Source organism: Bos mutus, chromosome 7 (genome assembly GCF_027580195.1).
Source record: "Bos mutus isolate GX-2022 chromosome 7, NWIPB_WYAK_1.1, whole genome shotgun sequence".
Classification (NCBI taxonomy): Eukaryota; Metazoa; Chordata; class Mammalia; order Artiodactyla; family Bovidae; genus Bos; species Bos mutus.
In genome coordinates this window covers 99,782,962-99,809,033 of record NC_091623.1, presented here as the reverse complement: position 1 = coordinate 99,809,033, position 26,072 = coordinate 99,782,962, and the positions used below count along the sequence as shown (strand labels likewise).

The window sequence follows — 26,072 nt, the reverse complement described above, 5'->3', positions numbered from 1 at the left end:
TCTCTTGATTCCCAAGCTGTATGATAAGGACATTTACCACACCTGCTTTCATTTACCACACCTTCTCACTTTTACCTCTCAAACTTTGTCAGTTGTACTGTTATTCATACAATGTTGAGGTTGAGAAATACACAATCTGACCATCTTAGTTAAGCGTTCTTAACTATCTCCAGGCTGAAAATAACACTAAAATCACTGTGATATTATTTTGTCCGTGAACATTCAAATGGTATGCTTACATTATGCTTCTTTCCAGGTGGTCAAAGAAGCAAGTCTGTGCCACTCAAGTTCAAATCCCTCCTTTTGTTTTTGTTGTTTTGTTTTTCCATACCACAAGGCACGCGGGATCTTAGTTCCCTGATCAGGGATCAAATTCTAAGAAGTGTGGAGTCTTAACCACTGACTGCCAGGGAAGTCCCCAAATCCTTCTGTTTTTAAATACCACCAAACACTGTTACATTTCTGTACGTTTTCTAAGATCTTGTTTAAACCGATTCACCTCTTTTTATGTTTTTCCACAGAGAGATCTCTTTCATGGTCATCTAGGCCAAATTAGACCAAGTATTCCCAAGACCAGCAGCCTGGATATCTTACATTCAAGAGATATAACTGGAGCTCTGAAAAGAATTCTGGGCTGGAGTTTGGTACCTGTTAGCATACAGATGATAATTATAAAACAAACACAGTGGATAGAATAGTATAGGGGCCTACAGAGAGTGAAAGAAGAGTAAAAGTTTTGACATTTAAGTGTTAGCCAGAGAAGGTACTGGCAAAAGAGACTGAGCTTTTCAAACTTCAACATAAGAAAATCAGTGAGCTGGGGAAGTAGCAGAGGTGATGTTGAACCTTGCATCTGGAACAGGAGTTCTTGTTTCAGCATTCCTGGAAGATGGCATTCAACCTGTGCTTTGGTACCTATAGTGCTAGACGGCTCCAAATGTTGAGACAGTCTTAACATCAAGCTGGATTGTTTCTCCATAATATCCTGGCCCTGTTTTGCTTTCTCATGCATCAAAAATTCAGCCTGATTTTATTGTTTCTCTCTGAATAATAGTTCTTGGAATAGTATGAGATAGTTTAAGTGTTGCTGTTGTTCAGTTGCTAAGTCATGTCCAACTCTTTGTGACCCCGTGGACTGCAGCACACCAGGTTTCCCTGTCCTTCACTGTCTCCTGAAATTTGCTCAAACTCATGTCCATTGAGTTGGTGATGTCATCCAGTCATCACATTCTCTGATGCCTTGTTCTTCTCCTGCCTTCAATCTTTCCTAGCATCAGGATCTTTTCCAATGAGTCAGCTCTTCACATCTGATCCCCAAAGCTTCAACTTCAGCTTCAGTCATTCCAATGAATATTGAAGGTTGATTTCCTTTAGGATTGACCGGTTTGATCTCCTTGCTGACCAAGGGACTCTCAAGAGTCCTCTAGCACCACAATTCAAAAGCATCAATTCTTTGGCACGCAGCTTTCATTATGGTCCAATTCTCACATCCATACATGAATACTGGAAAAACCAAAGCTTTGACTATATGGACCTTTGTTGACAAAGTGATGTCTCTGCTTTTTAATACACTGTCTAGTTTTGTCATTGCTTTTATTCCAAGGAGCAAGTGTCCTTTAATTTGGAGATTCAGGTTCGATCCCTGGGTTGGGAAGGTCCCTTGGAGAATAAAATGGCAACTCAGTCTGATTCTAGCCTGGAATATTCCATGGACAGAGGAGGTTGGTGGGTTATAATCATGGTGTCAGAAAGAGTCACACATGACAAACACACACTTTGGGCTTCCTTGGTAGCTCAGATAGTGAAGACTCCCCTACAATATGGAAGACCCAGGTTTAATCCTTGAGTCAAGAAGATCCTCTGAAGGAGGGAATGGCAACCCACTCCAGTATTCTTGCCTGGACTATTCCATGGACAGAGGAGCCTGGACGGCTATAGTCCATGGGGTCACAAAGAGTGACACAGGACTGAAGTGACTAACACATACTTTGGGCTTCCCTGGTGGCTCAGATGGTAAAGAATCTGCCTACAGATTCCAGGTCTACAATGCTGGAGACCTGGGTTTGATTCCTGAGTTGGGAAGATCCCCTGGAAAAGGGAATGGAAACCCACTCCAGGATTCTTTCCTAGAGAATTCCAAGAACAGAGGAATCTGGAGGGCTATAGTCCATGGGGTCATACAGAGTTGGACACGATGGAGTGACTAATGCACATTGACATAGATAAATGCCCAATACATATAACACATCAACAATTAACATTGTTTATATATCATTGCTATTATTGTTATGATTTTTTTTTTCACAGTTGATTTGGCAAAGTCTTTAAATTCAGACAGCCTTAATTCTAACCTTGACTCTGACACTTTCCAGCCATGTCATGTCATCTTAATACCAAGTTCCTTAAACTTTCATAGTGATTGACTAGCAAATAGTAGGCACTTAATAAGTATTTGTTATGTAATAATAAAATAATAGCAATAATAAATACAATGAGCTCTATTTACCACCTATGCTTACCTTATTAACATTTACAATGTGTTGAAATTATCTGTGCCCAACCCTGTCTCCTCTGATTGGCTCTGGGTGCTTTGAAAAGAAGGATCCATCCTCTTATCTTATTCACCATATTCTCATAGTTGAGCATAGGGCCTACCACATAGAAAACTAGTAAATCATTTGTGAAACAGATATTTGGGACACCTAGCCAACCCCCTAGTTACGCAGGTAGCCCTTCTTTAAACATAAAATGAGAGTTGAAATCCTTCACTAACCATCCTGTTATGTGCTGTGCTGTGCTGTTCTTAGTTGCTCAGTCATGTTCGACTCTTTGCAGTTCCATAGACTGTAGCCCACCAGGCTCCTCTGTCCATGGGAATTCTCTAGGAAAGAATACTGGAGTGGGTTGCCATGCCCTCCTCCAAGGGATCTTCCGAACCCAAGAGATCGAACCCAGGTTTTCTGCATTGCAGGTGAATTCTTTACCATCTGAGCCACCAGTGAAGCCCAACCATCATATTGTAAGTGCCACCTTATTATCTGTGGGAGACCCCAAAATGATTCCACACAAATACCTAGAATCCAGTGATCTCATCCATACTCACCTTGTCCCTCTTTGCTCTGACCACTTCTATAGCCTTCTACGCTTCTTGGTGACAGGTCCTTGCTGCCTCTACCCTTCCTGGGACTGCCAGCGTCTGTGCCAAGGGGTCTGGTTCTGAATGACCTGCCTCTTCAGGTACAAGGACAGACAGGCTTCCTCCCTGGGTCTGAGCTCTGCTTTACTAGTTGAATCCTAAACACAGGGTCTTGACTTGTGCCCAGCCTCTCTCAAATCCTTCCTGAGGGCTCCTGTTGGTTTCTGCTTCTAATCAATCCCTTCTTGCTACAACTCAAACCAGTCCAAGGAATCTGGTGGGGTGAGAGGCCACTCCATATCCTCCATTTTTCTCTTCTTTTCACTGTAGCTTCTGCCCTCATCAGAGCCCCATCTTCTAGCTACAGAGGAAAAGCTTCCAAATTCATGAATGGGACAAACTAATATAAGGCAGGGAAGGATGAGCAGTGTGGAGGGGGAAGAGATTTGTTCACATTAGCCAAAGCTAGTTAAAAATATCCCACTAAATATAATATTTAAAATTTACCCTTGTCCATATTAAAATTTAGTTTTGCCATATCCTGAATGTGGTTACAGAACTCTATAAATTTGTTAAAATTCACAGAACTACACACCAAAAAAAAAAAAATCCCAGTAAATTTTTACTACATAGAAATTTTCAAATAAGTTGTACAATTTCAGTTGCATCAGAGTTTTACCTGGCAGATCACACTTATGATGTTTTTCTTATGACTTGGCTGTTCTTGGAAAGTTTTATTTTCCAGTTTTCCTTCCCAAAGACTAAATATTCATTTATTTGATTTTTATCAATAATAAAACATGGATTAGTTAATGGCCATAAATAGATTAAACCCAACAATATCAGAATGACTGGAGGACAAAGAACAGCAAAGCACAAAAAAGGGCCAGGAGCCTCTTATCTGGACATGATAACTCTGCTTGGCTACTTTTATTTGCCTCTGTTCTCTGCTAATTCAGGCACCCAGCTTTTCAGTGTTCAAAGCAGGTTCATAACAGACTTTGACATGTAGCAAGTTACTAAGAATAGCCTGTCTTTGAATTTTTGTGGTCTCATACTCTCTTACTTAATATTGTTAATCCCTTTTGGAATAGACTGACTTCTGGGCAGCTTTTCCTAGTTAGAAGCAACCTGAAGCTTCTCACCTCCTTCTTTGGATCGTCATCTGCTTTCAGTTGCAGGCATAATGTCAGAGCATCTAAATCACCTTTTCCATTTAACAGCCCCTCCCACACACGAGTCTCTATCTCCCAAAGCCACATCCTCTCACAGGAGTGAGTGATCATCCTTTCATCCACAGAGTTATGGGTTCTTTTGGTCTCCTTCGTTCTTGGGCAACTCTGACTCACAGGAAAGCACAGTCTCAAATTCTAGTGTCCCGTTCATATTTCGGGAGTGGATACCAAGGAGTATCCACTCTAACCCAGGCTCTTCCTGAAGTTCAGAGTCTTTTACCTCTAGTAGCTTATGTTTTATTGGAGAGGCAGAGAGTAAGCAAGTAAAAAATATGCCAATGAATTAGTTACAGAGTGAGACGAGGACTGTAGGTGACATACGCAGAGTGCCACAACAGAAAATAATGGGATGGGGACAGCCAGTCAAGGGGAAGCCTCTCTGTAAAAGGCCGGACCAGAGGAGAAGCATTTCAGGTTTATTAAACAGTCAATGCAAAGGTGCCCAGGCCAGAGAGCCATGCGTGACTAGACACAATAGCCCAGGATGGCTAGAATACAGTGGGAGAGCAGAGCGTGTGAGTTGGGCTAGAAGTGGAAGCAAGCTAAGACAAAACCTTCCTGGAGACTGAGTTGAGGAGCCTGAGCAACAAACCCTTCTCAACAGGTCTGCTTTGGGTTAGGGGATCTAGGAGATAATCATACACTCCAGGGTGTGTAGCAAAGTAAGAATAAACATAACCCTCTGTTGGGAGATTTGATTCTTACCAACAACAAATTGCAAATGTTTCTCCACTTTCAACTGAATTTAGAGGAGATTTTGTTAGAAGTTGTTTCTTGACATAGGATGATGCCACAGTGTCTTGTTCTAGGGTCTTATTTATTCTGTGGTGTTTATTAAAATGAAGGCAAAAACCCTGGCTTCATTACGGGAAAGGTATTCACAGTTTGGTTTCCATTCTTTTGCAGCTGCATTAAAACTCTTTGTTCAACTGTTTAAATTTTTAGAAGCTCTTAAGTGGATGGAAGGTATGCAGACTTCGAGTTTGTGAGTTCAAGAGAAGCATTGATTTATTTCAGTAATTTAGGTTTGGAATTTGATTTCTATCTTCTTTGTTCCTTTCTCTTTGTTCTCTGCCTACTTTCTTTCTCCCTTTCTGTCCCTCCCTCCTTCTCTCTCTCTCTCACACACACACACACCCCTACACCTTGCAGCTAAGGAACCCAGAGCCAAATAAACTTAAAACAAGCTTTGAAACTTTGAAGATAACCCTCATGTTGTGTTGCTGAGAAGATACTTCAATCCGTGGTAGGCTCCTACGGGGTAAATACATAAAAGGACTTTTGTACCAGCCAAGCAAAGTGTGGAGAACTAGAAGAAGAAAATAGTATTTTTTTTTCCTGCAGACTAGAAGAAATTAACAATAGAAAATCTTCACATTTTCAAGTTTATAAGTGAAATAATAAATCAAAGCTTTCTTAAATCTCCCCCTAGTGGTATTTCTGTATCAGAGGTTCCTAGCAGGGAAAGTGAGTCTAGAAGGATGCCTGGCACATCTCAGGGGCTTGGAGTGATCATTTACTATTTGGGGGCTGTCAACTTCCATTCTGCCTTCCTAACAATACCCCCAAATTACCAGGGATATGAAATTTCCCCTACTGTTTGTAGTCTTTGTGGAGGGACTGGATATTTCCTTCCTCATTCTCTGACTCAGAACAGGGGAAGGAGCAGATGCAAAGATAACTTGTGCCTGTGTGGTGTGTTTACCAGTAACTTTGGATTTGGTTGAGTGAGTCAAGGATGGAGAACTGGTAGAGGCCATTCACCGCTTCATGAGGGATGGCACATGGTCCTGATGGAGTTCCTCTGTGAACCAGGGGCTTAACTTTCTTCTTTTTTGGTTCTCTGGAGCTCTCCTGGTGCCTGCTTCTCTAAGCCTGGCTTCCAGAATCTCAGCAATTCTGCATCCCTAAATAACATTCCAATAATTTCCCTTTTGCTTAACTTTTCTAGAGTCCTTTTCTGTTGCTTGCTGACATTAATTGAGATGGTATGATAAATGTTCCTAGAGTGAATGAATTAATGGAATGAGTTATATTTCAAGCCTTTGTGATTTTCCCCTGCTTTTGTCATAGTCAGAGAATTTGAATCTCATCTGTAGATGAGTTTTCTTGGAATTTGAAAACATATTGAAGTTTTATGCAATTTTTTTCTTTTGGAGGCAAAACTATTTTATTTTATTTTTTTATTTTAAAACTTTACATAATTGTATTAGTTTTGCTTAAACCTAAGTTTTAAATATAAGCTTATTATATGGTGGCTAGAAAATAAAAATAAACATAGAAAAGAATATAAAAATATTCACAAACATCTTTCTATATAATAAATATCAGTTGACAAAATCATGTTTGATAATTGAATGGTATCTCATGGTGGAGATAATTTATTTAGATAACCCCCCATCACATTTTGGGGACTTCCTTGTGACTCAGATGATAAAGAATCTGCCTGCAATGCAAGAGACCCGGGTTCGATCCCTGGGTTGGGGAGATCCCCTGGAGAAGGGAATGGCCACCCACTCCAGTATTATTGTCTAGAAAATCCCATGGACAGAAGAGCCAGGAGAGCTACAGTCCATAGGGTAGCAAAGAGTCGGACCCTACTGGGTGACTACGCATTACTACAGTACCATTATATTTGGGCTATTTCTTAATCTTATAAAAGATCCCACACTAAACATGCTCTTAGGTAAACATTATTGTAATATGTAATATTACATATGTAATATGTAATAGGCTTATTATCCTTATGATACCTTTTTAGTAGTAGAATTGTTGGGGCAAAGAGCCTGCATGATTATAATAATTTTACTTATAATAGTAGCACCTTTTAAATAAAGCTGATAAAAAGAAACTTTAATGGTGGAAGTCTTATTTAGAAAAAGCAAAACAAAAACAAATAAAGAAAAGGAAAGAAAAGTCTATGTTTTAAGCTATGCATCAAAGCAGTGCCATTTAAAACCATAGCGCATTAACTGAGGTGCTTCAATTGACCAGCCCAACTAAATAGAGACAAATGGTGCAAGAAAAAATTATTGATAGTACTGTCTGTTCAACACAACCAGACATTGCACTTGTTCTCATCATCTGTTCATTCAAGAAATAGTCATTGAATCCCTACTGTGTACCTGGCATGGATCTAGGGGCTGAGACACAGAAAGAGAGGTAAGATGTGTCCACCTTGGAGTCACTCACCATCCAGTGGCCAAAGCATAGATCTAGGGGCTAAGACCCAGAAACAGAGGTAAGACGTGGTGTCCACCTTGGAGGCACTCGTCATCCAGTGGCCAAACAGATAAATAACTCATAGTAACACAGTGTGGTGGTAACTGCTGCAGCAGAGAGAGGAAAACAGCTTTGTGGGAAGAGAGAACCTGGAGCAGTTTCAACCTCCATGTAAACTCCATTCTTCTCTCTTGTTCCCTTCTCTCCGCTTAGAAAGCACCAATTGAAATGGAATATACCTTGAAAAATCAGAGTTCTGGAGAATCAGAGAAGGGAGAGATCACAAACAGCTCCATGGAATCCATGAGCACTGAAGAGAGGTAGGTCAGGCAGCATCTGGAGGAGGGCACTCTGGAAACAACACTGTGGGCACTGGTACAGACACGAAAAGAAAAACAAATGTTCAGGGGACAGATTGCTTGAAACACAAGGTTTGGGTATGCCAAGATGACTGAAAAGAGGTGCTATCTTGGGTTGCTGTTAATAATAAGACAAGGCATTTGTGTGTTTCTCCATAACTAAAAAGGGCTTCCCTGGTGGCTCAGACAGTAAAGAATCTGCCTGCAATGCAGGAGACCCGGGTTCCATCCCTGGGTCAAGAAGATCTCCTGGAGAAGGGAATGGCAACCCACTCTCGTATTCTTGCTTGGAGAATTCCATGGACAGAGCAGCCTGGCGGGCTACAATCCATGGGTTTGCAAAGAGTCAGATACGACTGAGCGACTAACACATACACCATAACTAAAAGAGCAGTGTTGTATTAGTTACCTATTCCTGTTGTATTGTTACCTATACCAAAAAATTACTTATTGGTTTAAAACAACCCAAATTTATTATTGTACAACTCTCTAGAGCAGAGATCTGACATGAGTCTTATTGCACTAAGATCAACGTATCTTCAAAGCTACCTTCCTTTCTGGAGACTCTCAGGGAGAATCTCTTTGCCCCATGTCTCAGCTTCTGCATTCCTTGGCATGGGACCCCTTCTTCTTCCTTCAAGGCTAGCAACAGCTGGTCAAGTCCTTCTCACACTGCATCACTCTTGACCTCCTCTTCTGTCTCTCACTTCTACTTTCATGGAGCCTTCTAAAGGCCCACCTTTGCAACCAGGACAATTTCTCATCTCAAGATCCTTAACTTACACTTGATTTGGTCCAATGGGAAGAGGAGGAAAGAACAGTTGCCTGTGGCAGAGTAAGGAGAGACTCCCTAGGAAATGGGAAGAGATTGACCAGAAACTGGGGAAAAGGGGAGGGAAGTAGAGTTGTGAGAAATGAATCAGGCTTTGCACTCTCATGAGTGTGAGGATCATGGTGTCATTCATCAGGAATATTTGGTTTAGGGAAGTGACATAGTGGTAAATTTAAGTTTCGATCTTTAGAGAAAAAACTGACAACTTTTCCACTTTCAAATTTTGAATGGGGGATGTATAGTCAATAAATATTCAAGACATACAAGCCAGGGAGAGAAACCATGGATGGGAATGACTGAGAGTGAGATCTGTTGAGATAGAGACAGGGCACAAAGAAGGTAGAGAAGAGACACCTGGGGTGGGGAGAGGGGGAGATGGGAAGAGAGAGATACAAGTGAGAGAAAGTGTACAAGTAAGATGGGGAAGAAATACCATTAAGATGGGCCAGGTTGGCAAAGGGAGGAAGTAAGAGACAGGAGTATCAACAGAGAGAATCTTAGAAAGGGACCAGCTCAAAGGTTTCTGGCATGAGTTTGTTGGTCAATTTAAATTTCCCGTTCACTTGGGGTGTGCTCACAATTGTAAGTTAATAATTTTTAAGATTGTCTGGAAAGATTTATTTGCTTTCGGAGGTTAATTACTATCACAGCTCCTCTGTTTTGTCAAGCTTCCCCGAAGACTGTGTGGTCCAGGAAGTGGAGGAGTGGGGTGAATTATCTTAGCAATAGCCCTTGCCACTTCCCTCCCCCTATCCTCCCCAGCTCCCACCCCACCCCTCCACCCCAACCTGTCTCACTAAAGGAAGACTTTCCCCTTCCCTTCCTAAATGACTTAATTCTTGAAATGGTTTGTCCCTGGAATTGGAGGCCTTGGAAAGACGTGTTGAGGAAAAATGTTTCTCATTCTGTCACGATTCCTCACAGATATTACTATGCACTAGTGACGCACAGGAGCTTTGGTAAGTCTCAACACAACTGGGAGTTTATGGTCCCCATTTTACGTATGGGAGCAGAGGGGCTAGTCTTCTGTCTAACCCCTCGCTCAAGGTCACAAACTGATAAAGCCAGAATAGGCTTCCTCCAGATTATGGAAGCAAAACTAGTATTGGCAGGGTCACTTGGGAAGACTAGTCAGTTGAAACACTGACCGGAAAACTTGGATGCCTTATATCTAAGGGACTACGGGTCTCACGCTGAACTCTGCTCCCAACTAACCTTGCCCTGGCGGAGTCAGAGGCTGAGAAGGAAGTAGACTGTAGATTTCCCCTGGAACGGACACCACAGGCACCTACCCTTTTCACGTTTATTATCTTTCGCTAGAGGAGTGGGTACTCAGAGAGGTTAATCAACTTGCCCAAGGTCACCCAGGAGCCAGCAGTGAGCCCAGGACTACCTTCCTCGGTTGGGCAGCGGTCTCCGGGGAAGGCGCCCGCAGGCTCGTCCCCGAGGAGTGAGGTCCCTCTGGCCCTCGCCGCGCCCACTCCCGTGCGCTCCCGGCCGCGCCCCCGCCGTCCCTGGCCTCCGGAGGGGGCGGTCGCAGGGAGGATGCGGGCTGGGGGCTGCTGAGCCCGCGCAGCCACCGTCGGTCAGCCGAGAGGACGACGATGCTCGGCGCGCTCAGGTGAGCCGGGGCTGGGGGCTCTCCGCCGCAGCCCCATGCGGGCCGGTGCCTCTCGCTCGCCGGCCTCCCAGCGCGGGGGCTGGAGCCCGCACCCGAGGGGGCGGCGAGGAGGGCGCAGGCAGCGGCTGGGAGCGCGGCGGCGGCGGCGGCAGAAGCTCGGCTCCGCGGCGAGGGGTGGCCGTTCCCGTCCGCCGGGCGCCTCGCTCCCTAGCCTCTGCCGAGGGTAGGTGCGGCGAGGGCCCTCGGGTCACAACCCTGCGAGCCCAAGCGTGCGCGGGGACGCGGCGGCGCGGCGGGGACGGGTTGGGGACTCTGGATTCCTGGGACCTGGCTTTAGCTCAGGGATGGGCTGCGTGGCGACTCAGACTGTAGGTGGGCTGGCTGGTTGTGTAGTACATGCCTTCAGCATGGGACCACTAGGGTTGGGGCTCATGCCCTGCACTTGGGTACGTAAGTACTTGAGAAACTGCTTGTGTCTTTGCTGACTCTGTAAGGTAGTATAACGTGTGCGTGTGTGTGTATGTATGTGTGTGTGTGAGAGAGAGAGACATAGCATAGGCTGTGCGTCTAACCGTGTGTGTGTGTGACAGGGTACATGTGGGGACAGTATGGATGATACTGGATGCATAACGGAGAGAGTGGGCTCTGTCTAACTCTCTCTGTGCATAACAAGATACGCATATCCAGCGTGTATAACTGGCTGTGTGGCTGTGTATGTGAGTGACCATGAGTGTGTGGGCACGCTGTACTGCATGAAATATTGGTGGTGGCTGCCAGAGTTAGCTTCCTGCAATTGTCTTTCACAGAATCCCAATCGCAATTTAAGATGCCTTTCTGTTCAGCTTGCTACCCAGTGTCTGGCACTGTGCTGTTAGTCCCCTTTGGAAGAAGTGGCTGTTGATACAGGGAAGTGGTGGCTGGCAGAGGTGGAGAAATCATGGCATGAACTCATGTTCCTAGAGTTCAATGTTGAGAAAACATTGGCTTGGCTTCCTATTGGTTCGTTAAAATGGATAAAAAATGTTTAAGGTACAGGTTCAGCATGACCCAAACAATGGCTTTTTTTTTTTTTTTTTTCTTCAAACAATGGCTTTTGATGGAAAGACCCTTAGGCTAGTTTGCTCTTCTTGTCTTAATATTACTGCGACGGAGTCCATGGGTCAGAAAGCTGTGGGTGACTCTGAGGGTGGTGGGTGGTGTTTGCCTAGGCTCCTGTGTGAAACCCCAGCCTCACTGATGAGGTAGGAGAAGTTGCTATGTGCTGCTGGTAAGCCCAGGTGATGAAGGGAAAGGACACTGATGATGGATGCAGCGCCCTAGAAACAAGGAATAAGTCAGGACATGGGATGAGACTCATGGAGTTCTGAGGAGCAGCTCTCCAGTAAGAAATGATGAGTGTGGGAAAAAAAGAGTAAAAAGTATTTGCATCATTCTCGCGTCATTTTTCTGTCTTATGTATATTTTTTCCATGCCACCCTTACCCTAAACTCACTCCTGTGTTTGTATCATTTTCCACCTTGGAAATGTCTTTATTATAATTATTATTGTACAGCTGAATGGGTCATCACTTAAACTCCAGGAGAACTGTAGTGCATCAGACAAGCGGGGGCCTCAGGGAGTGTTCAGTTCAGCACTTGCTGAGGCCCAGAGGACAGTGATGCTCTTGGTTCCTCTGAGTTATCTGGATTTTGTCCGTGAAGCTGCCCCTTCTAGGGGCCATGGTGGCCTTGTAACCGCCAAACTGAATACTTTTCTTCCACTTGAGTTCTTCCAAACCTCCCTAACACTGTTCATCCCCTCATCTCTTTCTTCAGCTTCACAGACTGAAGAACAGCACCTAAAACACAATGTAAATGACCTGCAGCCCAGACCTCTTCCTGACTTTCCTATCTTTTATTGAACCATCACCATCCTCCAAGTCACTGTGACTGGAACCAAAGTCACTTCTTTATTTCTCCTCTTTATTCACCAGTAGCAGCCATCGCTTAATTAATAGGCAGGTCTTATTCATTTTTCCTCAATACCTATTGAGCCTATTTTTTTGTTTGTTTGTTTTTTAATCTCACTGCCAGCACCTAATCAGGTGAAACCCATGTTCAGGGATTTCCAGAGATAGAGACTGATACAGGCTGTAATCGTTGAAAAAATGCAAAATAAATGCATATAGAGGAGTACCTTGATATTATCAGTGACTAATAAATAAATTCTTTGGAAGAATCTGGACCTTTTGATGATTGTAGTGTTATGTGATCTAGATCAAATCTCTTGGTCTTTTTAAATCTCACTTTCTTTATCCATGAAATGAAATGGAAGATTTCAAGTAGAATTTATTTGTTAAATCATATCCAAGGTTTTTCCCAGCTCTAAAATTCTCTGCTTATCATTGATGTTCTTTGTTTTTGTGAGAAACTTTTAATACCTTATGGTTACCTTCCAGTATCCAACCATCTTTAAAAAAAAAAAATTCAGGTTATCTTCGGGGAAAAGAACTAGGCAAAGAGAAAACAATGAAAACGCACTGTTGCCTTCGTTTTGTGGTTGAGAGTCCACCGCACACATCAAGTCTTAGAGATGAAAAGGCCTTATAGGTCACCTATCCCCGCCTCCCATCAAGTGCCAGAATCTTCCATACTATTGCCTGTTTGAAAATTTTAAAAAAGTGCCAAGTCTTATTAAAGTAACTTCAAACAACTTTGTAATTCAGGGTTTCTCAAACCTCTTGTACTATTAATGTTGTGGGCTAGGTAATTTTTGTCAGGAGGGACTAGCTTGCCCATAGTAGGATATTTAGCAGCATCTCTGCTATCATTAGGTGCCAATAGCAACTGCCTGTTGTGACAACCAAAAACATCTACAGATATTACTAGTACCTCCTTTGGGGACAAAGTTCCCCCTCCAGCACCTATTGAAAACAATTGTTGTAATTCAAACACAAGTCTTGGGACTTTGAACAGAAAGACCTTACAACAAAGTATTTTAATAGACAGAGGAATGCTGTGTTGTTAGCTGCTTTCCCACGCACTTCCAACTTAGCCACCATCACAGTTTACCTTTATACCTCCTGGTTTCTCACTGCCTTGTTGCTATGTCTGGAAATGCTCAAGATGCTGCTAAAGGCTGAGAAACGTTTTAGAGACAACATAGTAATAATCCTAATAGCGCACATTAATCCAGCCCTTATTATGTGCCAGACACAGCTCTAAATGCTTTACATGGATAATCTCATTTAATCTACATTAAGAATCCTTTAAGAGAGATACTTTATTTCCTCCATCTTAGAGATGAGGTAACTCAAATGGAGAGGTGGAATAGCATGCCCAAGTTCTCTCAGCTGTAAAGCGGTGAACCTGGGGTTAGGCTGTTTGCTCCAGAGTCTTTCTTCTGAACCTCCATATGAAACTGCCTTTTGAGAATGAGATCTTGATGTCACAGGGTAGAAAGGATCTTAAACATGGTGTAGTTCAATTGTAGAATCAAGTCTGATTCTAGGTAAGTTAGAAACTGTGAGGTTGATATTTGTGTTCGGTTGATGTATTTTGACTTCTTCCCTGTTATGTCTTCTCCTGTCTCTTTGAAATTGAGGGTATTCAGAAATAGCTCTAAGGCATATGCAGAGTGACAGAGGTGGTGGCAGCCTTGGTTAAATTAGGGGAGAAGGGCTCAGAGGAAAGGAAGAATGGCAGGAGGGAGCAAACAATGGATGAAACATTTCTTTTCCCATTAAGTCCTTGCTGCTGCTAAGTCGCTTCAGTCGTGTCCGACTCTGTGCGACCCCGTAGACGGCAGCCCACCAGGCTCCCCTGTCCCTGGGATTCTCCAGGCAAGAACACTGGAGTGGGTTGCCATTTCCTTCTCCAGTGCATGAAAGTGAAAAGTGAAAGGGAAGTCGCTCGTCGGGTCTGACTCTTAGCGACCCTATGGACTGCAGCCCACCAGGCTCCTCTGTCCATGGGATTTTCCAGGCAGGAGTACTGGAGTGGGGTGCCATTGCCTTCTCCACATTAAGTCCTTACTATTATCTAAACTTTAGATATCTATTTTATCACCCAGATAAAGTCTCCATACTTTTATCAGTTCCCTCCTTCTGTTTTCTTCTTGGCCTGCCCTTTCATTCGTCCATTCTGCTTACTGTTTTTATACTACGGGGCAGTAGAAAGTGGTATACATTTGGAAAGATGGAAATATAAATGTGATATAAATAGCCACTAAGAGGCTTATCGATAGGGCTAACCTTAAATACAGTCAGAGTAAGAATGATTACTTTAACAATTACCAATTACTTTACCAATTGAAGATCCAAGGCAAGTCCTAACAATTTTGAGGGTCTTAGAGGGTCTTTCCTCTAAGATCCTATATCAGTACATAGATTGCTGGTCCCTGCTCCTAGAGTTTCTAATTCAGTGTTTCTAGGCTAGGGTCTGAGGATGTGCATTTCTTACAGGTTCCCAGAAGATGCTGATGCTGCTAGTCCAAGGACCACAATTTGGGAACAACGTAGTTAAGACCTAATAACCAAATAAAGCTCATGACCCACCTATCTGAGACTTTTTAAACAAAAAGTTATCTTATTTTTAAGATAACTAAATATTTGGATTTATGAGAATCAATACAGCAAGATTAAAATAGGGACTAATTGACATCTCTCACTTAGCATTTTATTTTGAATTTCAGAAAAGCCTTTTTTTTTTTTTTCCAGCTGTGGTATTTCTGGGTTAATATTTCTGATCTTAGATCTTTTCTTGTTCCCTCCTTCCACTTACTGCTCAATTTGGGTGACAGAAATCCTCATTATTCACAGGATAATCCAAATAAAAAGTACGTTAAAATCTTATCTATTGCCAGATAAATTCTGACCAGTCCTTCTGAGATTAAGAAAGATGTTACTTCTGCATCCAGTTTTTGTTTCCTGTTGCTTTATACTTCTTTTCCCTTTTAAATCAGTACCAGCCCAGTGAAGAAACCCAACAGAAATTCAAGTCAAAACAGTAATAGGTAACTGATTAATTTGTTTTAAATTTCAATCAGAGAACTTTCTTTAAAACCAAATTTCAAACTCAGTCAACCCCTTCCTTCTTTTTGACTGCCAGCAAGTGTTTCTTTTTGCAGGATCACACATCCTCCACCTAAACAAGGTGTTTCCAAATACTTAGAAAGATTCAGTGATTCTGAAGCTCAGATGCAATTTAAATAATGTTTATTGGATATTTACTCTGTGCTGTGGAGTTGTTACACTTATCATTTTTTATTTTTCCATCAGTCACAGAGAGATGAGGTTTTGTTTGTGTTGCTGCTAAGTCGCTTCAGTCGTGTCTGATTCTGTGCGACCCCATAGACAGCAGCCCACCAGGTTCCCCGTCCCTGGGATTCTCCAGGCAAGAACACTGGAGTGGGTTGCCATTTCCTTCTCCAATGCATGAAAGTGAAAAGTGAAAGTAAAGTCACTCAGTCATGCCTGACTCTTAGCGACCCCATGGACTGCAGCCTACCAGGCTCCTCCGTCCATGGGATTTTCCAGGCAAGAGTACTGGAGTGGGGTGCCATTGCCTTCTCCAGGGAATCTTCTCAACCCAGGGATCAAACCCGGGTCTCCTGCATTTCAGGCAGACGCTTTAACCTCTGAGCCACCAGGGAAGCTCCCAATTGTATTAGTAAATATATATAATTTTCTTGTATATAATAAAGGCCACATTAGTTTGCTTAAACAAAAAGTGAAATTTATTGGAAGGATACTGGGGCTTCTTGTAGATCAAGGAACTAGACCCCAGGAAAGATGCGAAGAGGGTCATCTCCAGAGAACTCAGTTCCAGGCATTCACAATCTTTTCCTCATTGCTCTTCAGTTAATGTGACACATTCCCACGATTGTGTCTCTTGGTTCAAATTCTCAAGAGAAAGGATCTGATGGCCCAAAGTTATAGCAGAAAAGTGGTTGCCAGGGCTCACTCTTGTACTGTGGTAAGTATTCCTAGTAAAAGTGATCTAGAAGATGCTTGAGTGAATATCTCCTGTTGTCACATAACTAGTTGGCAGAGACTGGATTTGAACTCTGGTTTGACTCTAAATCCGATGCATTTCTCCTACCAAAGGGATAGCTGAGAGAGAAGCACGTTAATTTGGCATGTAGTAATGGCCGCTTGCCTTTATTTTCAAGGTTCGCCCATGTTAGACCTTCCCTGTGTAGGGTCTTATAGCTTTCATTTGTGCATGCCTCTTGGGCTTCCCTGGGTGGCTCAGATGGTAAAGAATCTGCCTGCAATGCAGGAGACCTGGGTTCAATCCCTACGTTGGGAAGATCTCCTGGAGAAGGGAATGGCTACCCACTCTAGTATTCTTGCAAAATTCCATGGACAGAGGAGCCTGGCCAGCTACAGTCCATGGACTCACAAAGAGTTGGATATATGTGAGCAACTTACGCTTTCCCTCTGTCTCTACCCTGGTTTCTGATACTTCTGTGACTGCATCCTGGCCACTCTCTGTCCATCTGGTTTCTGTACCATGTGGCCTGGTTTCTCATTCTGCTCAGGCATGTCGTGTCTCTGGCTCACCTAGAACAGCTCTAGCTCACAGATTGTATGAGCTGAAGGAATCTATTGTCTTGTCCCATCTTCTACCTGTATAGTAAATCATTTCTAAAGTATGCCAGGCACTTACCATGAGCATTGCTGAGAGCTCTATATCTCATTCAACTCTTCTAACAACCCTGTTGTTGCCTTTTGGGGGGTTTATTTCCCAATATTTTATTGTAAAAAAATATTTAAGAGAAAAGTTGAAAGACTTGTATAGTGAATACCAAATACTTACCAAGTAGGTTCTGTAATATCATTTTACTGACTTCTTTTTAAAAACTATCACATTTCTATCTTCATTCCTCTGTCCATTCAGCAATTAATTTTTTTCGATGATTTCAAAGTAAGCTGTTGTTTCTAATTCTCATTTTTATCACTGGGAAACTGAGACCAAGACAGGTGACGTGACTTACCTGAAGTCATTCAGGAGGAGGCAGTCGATTGTCACTGGAGCTCTGACTCCCCCAAGCCATTTTCTTAACCACCAAGCAGTATTGTATTTCCTGGAAGGGCAGAAAGAAAGACTCACTCAAGATTGCTTAGTGTCAGGGCAATGACTAGCACCAGGTCATCTGATTCTCAAGCTCCCAAAATTTCCATTGCATTGAACCGTGATAAACAGCCTACTTTCCATGTAGAAGCAGGGTTTCTTCTGCTCCACAAATATCTGCAGATTTGGTGCTCTACAAAATCTCTGGAAAATCTGATTTTTGACACAGATGATTTTGCAGAACTAATACACTTTTTATTCCTTCTCAACATTTAAAAATAATTTGTGGAAACAACAGGCTGGGAAATTATCATTTTAGATAACTTTTTACAGTGTTCAGAGGACTTTCACATATGTTATCTTATTTGAACTTCATGAGTAATAGCAGATCTGCAAGACAGGTGGGCTGGATATCTAAACTACCTTGAACAGCTGGAGACCTGGAGATTGTGGAAGCAAAATGAGGAACTCAGTGTCACATACTGCTATGAGCAAAGTTGGGCTTTGTTTTAAAAAAAAGCATTCCCTTCAAGTGTCAGTAGACTTTCTTGTAGGTTTTAATAAGCTACACAAATAATTAATTAATAAAATTGAGGTGCAAAAGTTGAGGCGGGGAACTACTGAGATCTGGATCCTTCATGGGATAACTTCATGGTTGAAAGGTCTGGGCTATGCTGTGGCCTTGGATAATATCTTCTTTCTGTGCCTCAATTTTCTCATCTGTGAAATAGGATAATTGTAGTACTCCTTTGTAGCATGATATGAAGATGAAATGAGGTAATGCTTGTGAAGAATTTGGTCCTTAGTATGTGTTAAACAAGTATCAGTTACAGAAACATTATTCTTCTCCTGCTTCTTACCCTAGAAGTCTTATCTGTGTTAAGTGGGCCCCTTTAAAATATACAGTTTAATTTTACATTTTCCAAGAGGTTTGTTTGCAAACTACTGGTAGAAAACTGTGGGCAGCAGCCTTTTGGGAGGTAACATCTTATCAGTCCAGTAAAGATGCAGATTCTGCTCAAGAATTTACATCTAAGCTCTAAATAGCACATGTCCTTTGAGATTGCACTGGCATGCTTAATTATATATGCTAATCAGCACATGATATCTGGAGTAGAGAGTTCTGTATATACTGTTTTCTACTCCAAGATGTTTAGAAGAATTAGAAAAGAGTGGGGACAGAAGAGATAAACATGCTGGCAGAGATCTTTCTTTTGGTGTGCGTAGCAAATACTGTAATCTTGGTTTCTCAGCTGATGAGGTATTTAAACAGATATAGGAAAACAATGAAAGAGGATTTCAGAAGGATGTGCTCACCTGGTGGATTGCAGTCCAACCTTGATGTGTTTTCCAAACTGCTCTCCATGAATCATTTGCACCAGAATCACTGAGACATTTGTTAAAATGCAGATTCCTGGACCTACTGATTCAGAAATGCTTTGAATGAGGCACCCAAACCTTCAGTTTTGCAAGTGATTTTAAGTATTCTAATGTTTGAGAACCAGGAGAAGGCAATGGCACCCCACTCCGGTACTCTTGCCTAGAAAATCCCATGGATGGAGGAGCCTGGTAGGCTCCAGTCCATGTGGTCGCTAAGACTCGGGCTCGACTGAGCGACTTCACTTTCACTTTTCACTTTCATGCATTGGAGAAGGAAATGGCAACCCACTCCAGTATTCTTGCCTGGAGAATCCCAGGGACAGAGGAGCCTAGTGGGCTGCCATCTATGGGGTCCCACAGAGCCGGACACGACTGAAGCGACTTAGCAGCAGCAACCATCAGCGACATAATACTGCAAGATCTAAAACACTAATTTGGAAGCTTAATTTTGATGGAATGCAAATTTTAGCTTGACCTGCTCCCAATTCCAGGCCTCTGAAATCAGTGGTGACAAAACCTTTTGGGCATTTCCAGGCTCAGATTTCAGGGGCCTATTTTATAGAGAAGAGGAATAATTTATGTAACCATATCCCAAAGTAGGGAAGATCAGCCCCCAGATGCTTAGCTGCCTTTGTGGAGAAGCAGAGTATGAAACATTCAGACTCCAATGACTGAGGCACTGCCAAACTGGAGTAGCTGGCTAACATTATATTGTGAAATCTCTGGGCACCTGCTTTTTAAGTATTCATCTTTACTTGTTTTTTGCAGTAACTTTGTGACATTGGTATTACCCTTGCCCCTATTATACAGATGAAGCCACTGAAGCTAAGGAAAGTAAGCAATTCAAAGAGGTAGTGGTAATTGATGCCTTGAGTCAGGGGCTTGCAAACTATGTGACTGGCTGCCTGTTTTTTGACTGGCCTACAAGTTCAGAATGTTTTTTTACATTTTGTAATTGTTGAAAAAATTCTAAAGAAGGATAATTTTGTGACACATGAAAATTGTTAAAGGTTCAAATTCAGTGTCCATAAATAAATTTTACTGGAAAGCAGTTATGCTCATTTATTTATGTATTGTCTGTGGCAGATTTTGCATTGTAGCACCAGAGTTGAGTAGTTGTGATGATGACCTTATGCTTGAAGAAGCCTAAAATCTTTGCTAAATGGCCCTTTACAGAAAACAAAACAAGCAAACAAACAAACAAAAAGCTGCCAATTTCTGCTTTAAACTGCTATGCTAGCATTTCCCAAACTTCAGTTATTTGGGAATAACTACTGTTGTGATTACTTCTCTTGCAAGCATTTAGAGTATTATATGCATAGCACTTTTCTTTAGATCAATTAGTTTTCCTTAGATAAATTTATTTTACAAAGAAAAACAAGTATAAGTGCAAACCAGTATGAAGTTGAAAGAAATAGAAGGTAACTGTAAAAACAATGCAAAAAACACACAAAGCAATGTATTAAATTCAGCTAAATAGTTGGAGCAGATACTATCAACTCTTGCTCCCATTTTCCTGCAGATCCTCTCACCATTTCTGTGTATACCATCCTGACTTACAATGACGAACCAGCATAATATTTGGAGGGCTGCCCTCGGTCTGCTGAAATTAACCTTTTTTACTAGCACAATGACTGAAGGTGCCTAGGAATCCATGTCCCCCTGTGGATGGCTTGTAAGCAATACCTAATGGCTGTGGGAGTATCGGGACACCAGTTCCCTCCCCACTTGTTCAGGATAGTTCTCAGGCATATGTTTTATATTGTTTCCCAGAACTTCCCAGTGGGATTAAGCTTCAGTAGCTTAATAAGCTGCCTTTCATCCTCTCTCCTGTATCATTACTTCCCTGCCAGTGTACCTGCAACTGCCAGATCAAGCATGTGCATCTCTTTAACCCCCACTTCAAGATCTGCTTCTTAGGAGGACCCCAGAAGACAGCAGTGCTTCAAACGAAAGACTGTGAGACTCTGATCTGTTTTTTTTTTTTGTAATTATAAAAGAAAGATTACCAAATATCAGGAAGGACTCAACAATAAGCTGTCTGTGAATCCTTTTCTTCAATGTAAGTAAAAGTAAATAAAATAGAAAACAAAAAAAACCCCACATTGTTTACCACATGATCCAATGGTACTTCTGTCCTTTTTCCAGGAGATATGAGAACCATACTTGCAAAATCTATTTTCTACCTTAAGGAGTCATCTAAGAACAGTAGCATCAGCAACACCTGGGAACTTATTAGAAATGCAGATTGTTCACTTTAAACCTACTGAATCAGAAACTTGAGGCTCGTGCTCAACCATTGTGTTTTAACAAGGCTTCAGGTGATTCCTGTGCATGCTTAAACATGAGAACCACTGCTGTACAGTAAACAATCTCTTATTTAGTTCTGCTTTCATTGCATTCCCGGATTTCATCAGAATTCAGAATCATCCAAGACTTGCTCTTCCCCTCAAACGTGACTGACAGATGGTTTTCTGGCTTCTGTTGAGCCTCCCACTGAGATGGACCTTGTTGCTTGCCAAAGCATACAGGTCAATAATTGGACAGCTCTGGTGCTAAATGACCTACCTCACAGTGTGGCTCAAACTTCTCTTGAGACTCCCACTGATTCCCCTTTGGCAACTCAAAGACAAGTCTAATTCCTTTCTAATTATCAAGTGGAAGTTTCATATCATGTCATGCCATTCATTCAAGAAATACTAATCATGCACTGTGTCTTTCCTTGTAGAACCTGTGACTGTGTTGGGAGTGGGACATTAATCAAGTGATCAGAAAAGTAAATATGTAAATAAATGACCCGTGAATCTTTTTCTTTATGAAATACCCAGATCCACATTTACTGGGATCGGGTTTCTTGTAATATCAGTGTCTTTATCATATTCTTTGGTGGTGGTAGAGAATATGTGCTGTATAAAAAATATGATTTCTTGAACTGCTTTATATATACTTCATTCAGTTTTACATGAAATGGATGTTCATGTTCCTCCTTTTCATTTTCTGTAATTCATTTTTTCCCCCAAGGATAGAATGAGTATGCCTCTTAAATAGTCTTTCATTGGTTAAGGGCTGTTTTCAGTTTTAGTTTTTTAATAAAAAGACTAAAGTTTCCAGCTAAGAAATGTTTACTTATCTAGGAAGAATATTTTTTTAGTTATTTTGAAAAAAATTAAAAGCCATTTTTTATGCTAATTGTATATATCAGCATGGTAGTCCCTTAAGTGTAACTGAATCAGCATCTGTATGGATTTTCAGCTATGGAAATGAGACAGCTTTTTATTTAGACCAAATCTTTCTAGATGACTTAGCACAAATAGCATTTTGACATCAAGTCCTAGAAAAAACACTTGCAATGAAAGTCCAGCTTCTAGAATACAGACCTTTTTTTCATGGTTTATACACATTTGCACTTGTGAACTACCATCACTTACATGTCTCAGTCAGTTCAGTCATTCAGTCGTGTCTGACTCTTTGTGACCCTATGGACTGCAGCATACCAGGCTTCCCTGTCCATCACCAACTCCTGGAGCCTACTCAAACTCATGTCTATCGTGTCAGTGATGCCATCCAACTGTTTCATCCTCTGTCATCCTCTTCTCCTCCTGCCTTCAATCTTTCCCAGCATTAGGGTCTTTTCCAATGAGTCAGTTCTTCGCATCAGATGGCCAAAGTATTGGAGTTTCAGCTTCAGCATCAGTCCTTCCAATGAATATTCAGGACTGATTTCCTTTAGGATGGACTGGTTGGATCTCCTTGCAGTCCAAGGGACTCTCAAGAGTCTTCTCCAACACCACAGTTCAAAAGCATCAATTTTTTGGCTCTCAGCTTTCTTTATAGTCCAACTCTCACATCCATACATGACTACTGGGAAAACCATAGCTTTGACAAGACAGACATTTGTTGGTAAAGTAATGTCCCTGATTTTTAATATACTGTCTAGGTTAGTCATAACTTTTCTTCCAATGAGCAAACATCTAGATAAACAAGTAATGTGAATTTTTACTAAACTAATTTATAGCAAAATTCTTTTAGAGAGTATGATCAGCTGATTGAAGTAAATTTCTGAGCCAGCATCCTATAGATTCCAAACATTTTCCAGAAAACAAAATCTTAGTAAATAGTCAAGGAGAGGACTTTTTTCTTCCATTTAGTGAGAATTTACACAGTTGCAATCTTTGAGATTATCCCTGAGTCTCTTTCACAGTGAAGGTAACTAGGAAATCATGATCATCATGGGATGCAGAAGACTTTGGGGAAAATGCTTGTTTGTTTGATCCTGGTGAGATTGACTGTTTTGGTATATGTGGCTGGTAGTGGGTTAGGGTAATGAGGTAATGAGGCTAACAACAAGCATTTGACAGCTAACTCTTAGCAAATATCTGGCTTTAGTTAATTGTACATTTCTGTGCTCTTCTTTTAGTCCTACATGTTCAGAAATGACTGGGATAATGCTCAGGAGATGGAATCTGTTTGAGACAGTATAGGTGAATTGAGCATGCGTTTGTTTTAATTGGAAAATTATTCAAAACACTTGGTCTCTTGCTGGGGATTCAAGCAGAACATAGACTATCACAGTGCTACAGTTTTAGCACTGCGAGAAACCTTACCAGTCATCAGGATCATATCCTTCATTTCAGTTCAGTTCAGTCGCTCAGTAGTGTCCAACTCTTTGTGACCCCATGAATCACAGCACGCCAGGCCTCCCTGTCCATCACCATCTCCCGGAGTTCACTCAAACTCATGTCCATCGAGTCAGTGATGCCATCCAGCCATCTCATCCTCTGTCGTCCCCTTCTCCTCCTGCCCCCGATCCCTCCCCGCATCAGAGTCTTTTCCAATGAGTCAGCTCTTTGCATGAAGTGGCCAAAGTACTGGAGTTTCAGCTTCAGCATCATTCCTTCCAAAGAATACCCAGGGCTGATCTCCTTTAGCATGGACTGGTTGGATCTCCTTGCTGTCCAAGGGACTCTCCAGAGTCTTCTCCAACACCACAGTTCAAAAGCATCAATTCTTCAGCACTCAGCTTTCTTCACAGTCCAACTCTCACATCCATACTTGACCACTGGAAAAACCATAGCCTTGACTAAATGGACCTTTGTTGGCAAAGTAATGTCTCTGCTTTTGAATATGCTATCTAGGTTGGTTATAACTTTTATTCCAAGGAGTAAGTGTCTTTTAATTTCATGATTTTGGAGCCCAAAAAGATAAAGTCTGACACTGTTTCCACTGTTTCCCCATCTATTTCCCATGAAGTGATGGGACAAGATGCCATGATCTTCGTTTTCTGAATGTTGAGTTTTAAGCCAAATTTTTCATTGTCCTCTTTTACCTTCATCAAGAGGCTTTTTAGTTCCTCTTCACTTTCTGCCATAAGGGTGGTGTCATCTGCATATCTGAGGTTATTGATCTTTCTCCCGTCAATCTTGATTCCAGGTTGTGCTTCTTCCAGCCCAGCATTTCTCATGATGTACTCTGCATATAAGTTAAATAAGCAAGGTAACAATATACAGCCTTGACGTACTCCTTTTCCTATTTGGAACCAGTCTGTTGTTCCATGAATAAATCCTTCATTTAGATATCCTTAATTACCCATATGCTGCCTAAATGCCTCCAATGGCAAGCAACTCACCTTTTCAAAATTTCCTTTAACTTCTGAGAAGTTCTAATTACTTGAAATTTCTTCCTTTGCTCACCCTGTCCAGTACTCTCTGGCCCAGTTGATTCTATCATTGGGAAAATTGAGACCCAGACTGATGAACAAACTTGCTTAAGAATAGGAACAGTGAGTTAGTAGTGGATCAGGCTGAGTGATTCCTGGTCTAGTGTTCTTTCCATTGTGCCAAGCTCCCCCTCTCAACTTGGCAATTAAGATAAATAATGTTTTACTTATTCCTGACACTTGTCCAAAACAAAGGTATTGGAATATGCCCTTTGATGTAGAAATTTAGTCCATGGAAGCATACTCTATAAAGAAATGTGGTCAATCCTTGCACAGTTATGCATGAATATATGCTCATGCAGCCAAAACCAAAGGAAAAAAACTAAAGTGCAACAAAGCAGGCTGAGTTATGACATTGCTCCAAGTTGGCAGATGTTGGCACTGCACCAGACTACATCGATATTTCACTCCAATAGGTGAGGACTATTTACAGGTGAGCCCTGTGCTCACACTTCTCATAATAGAGATGCAACTACACACCTTGTGTTAACCATTAACAACTGTTCCACAGTAATCTTTCAGAGTATTCTCAGTAAATGAGCACAGGTAAAGATGAGATGTGCTTACCTTCAGGGTTTGCCCTTTAGTTATATAAAATTTGTAAGTCAGAAAACTAAGGGTTGGAATCAGCATTTGCTGGCAAGAAGAATATCACCTCTTTCTTCTCCTTCTCCTTCCCTTTTAAGGAAAGATAAGTCTCAATGTATACAACAAAGAAAAGAAGCTTCAAGGAATCTGATGGAGTTGCATGTTTCTGTATCTTTACTTTTATGACAAAGTGTTTTGAATAATTAGTGGCTTGAGCTTTTCCTACTGCTGAGATAATACTGAGACCTTCATTTATACCTCACATGGTAGAAAGGTTTATTTGACTCCCTCTTTCTCTTGTTTCCGAGGACTTGCTGTGCTTTTTTCCCCTGGTTATGACAATCTAAGACTGTTTTTCTGAAGGAGATGAGGATACAGTATGACTGTCATTAAAACACAAATATACACATGCATGTGTGCCACAGACATACATGGTCTAATTGAATTTAAATTAGAAATTTTAGAAGTGACATAGCTTATATCTGAGCATGCGAGATAGTCAGTTGACTGTGCTTTTAATTAACTAGGTAGTATTTTGTTAAGGTGTCAGAAACATGCAAGATATGCAAAGTATGCAAGATAGAAGCATGGTTCCTTACACACACCTGTCACTCTGAGCATTCTTCCCAGCAGCTGGTGTCCCTATAATCACAGCTCTGATTAGATATTCCTGGTACGCACGACAAAAAATAGTGGACTGTAATCAATGAATCAATTTAGGATAGGTACTGATCACCATTTTCTCTTTTGTTATTCATCCTTTATCTCTAACAAAATGCATGTTCATACTGGTTTGTTAAATGGCAGTCATTTAAAATTTGCTCATTGAGTTTCCATGAGCAAAATATAATAATGTACATTGCTATGAATATATAGTTTTCCCCATGTTGTAACATTTTCCAAATGCAGTTTCAGTGACTCAAATTTA

The 26,072-nt window shown here is 41.6% G+C and overlaps 1 protein-coding gene across 7 annotated transcripts in view; it reads left to right on the top strand.

Moving 5' to 3' along the window:
* Positions 1-10,037: 10,037 nt before the first annotated feature.
* HTR4 (5-hydroxytryptamine receptor 4) overlaps positions 10,038-26,072 on the top strand; it is a 205,830-nt gene continuing 189,795 nt past the window's right edge. For 4 of the 7 annotated variants that reach the window (XR_011464842.1, XM_070374583.1, XM_070374580.1 and 1 more), the window contains exon 1: positions 10,038-10,405. The gene's annotated coding sequence lies outside the window, so the exon portion shown is untranslated. Of the gene's footprint in view, positions 10,406-10,521; positions 10,629-26,072 lie in introns of those variants that run through there. The other 3 variants (XM_070374582.1, XM_070374578.1, XM_070374579.1) reach the window with 2 other exon arrangements.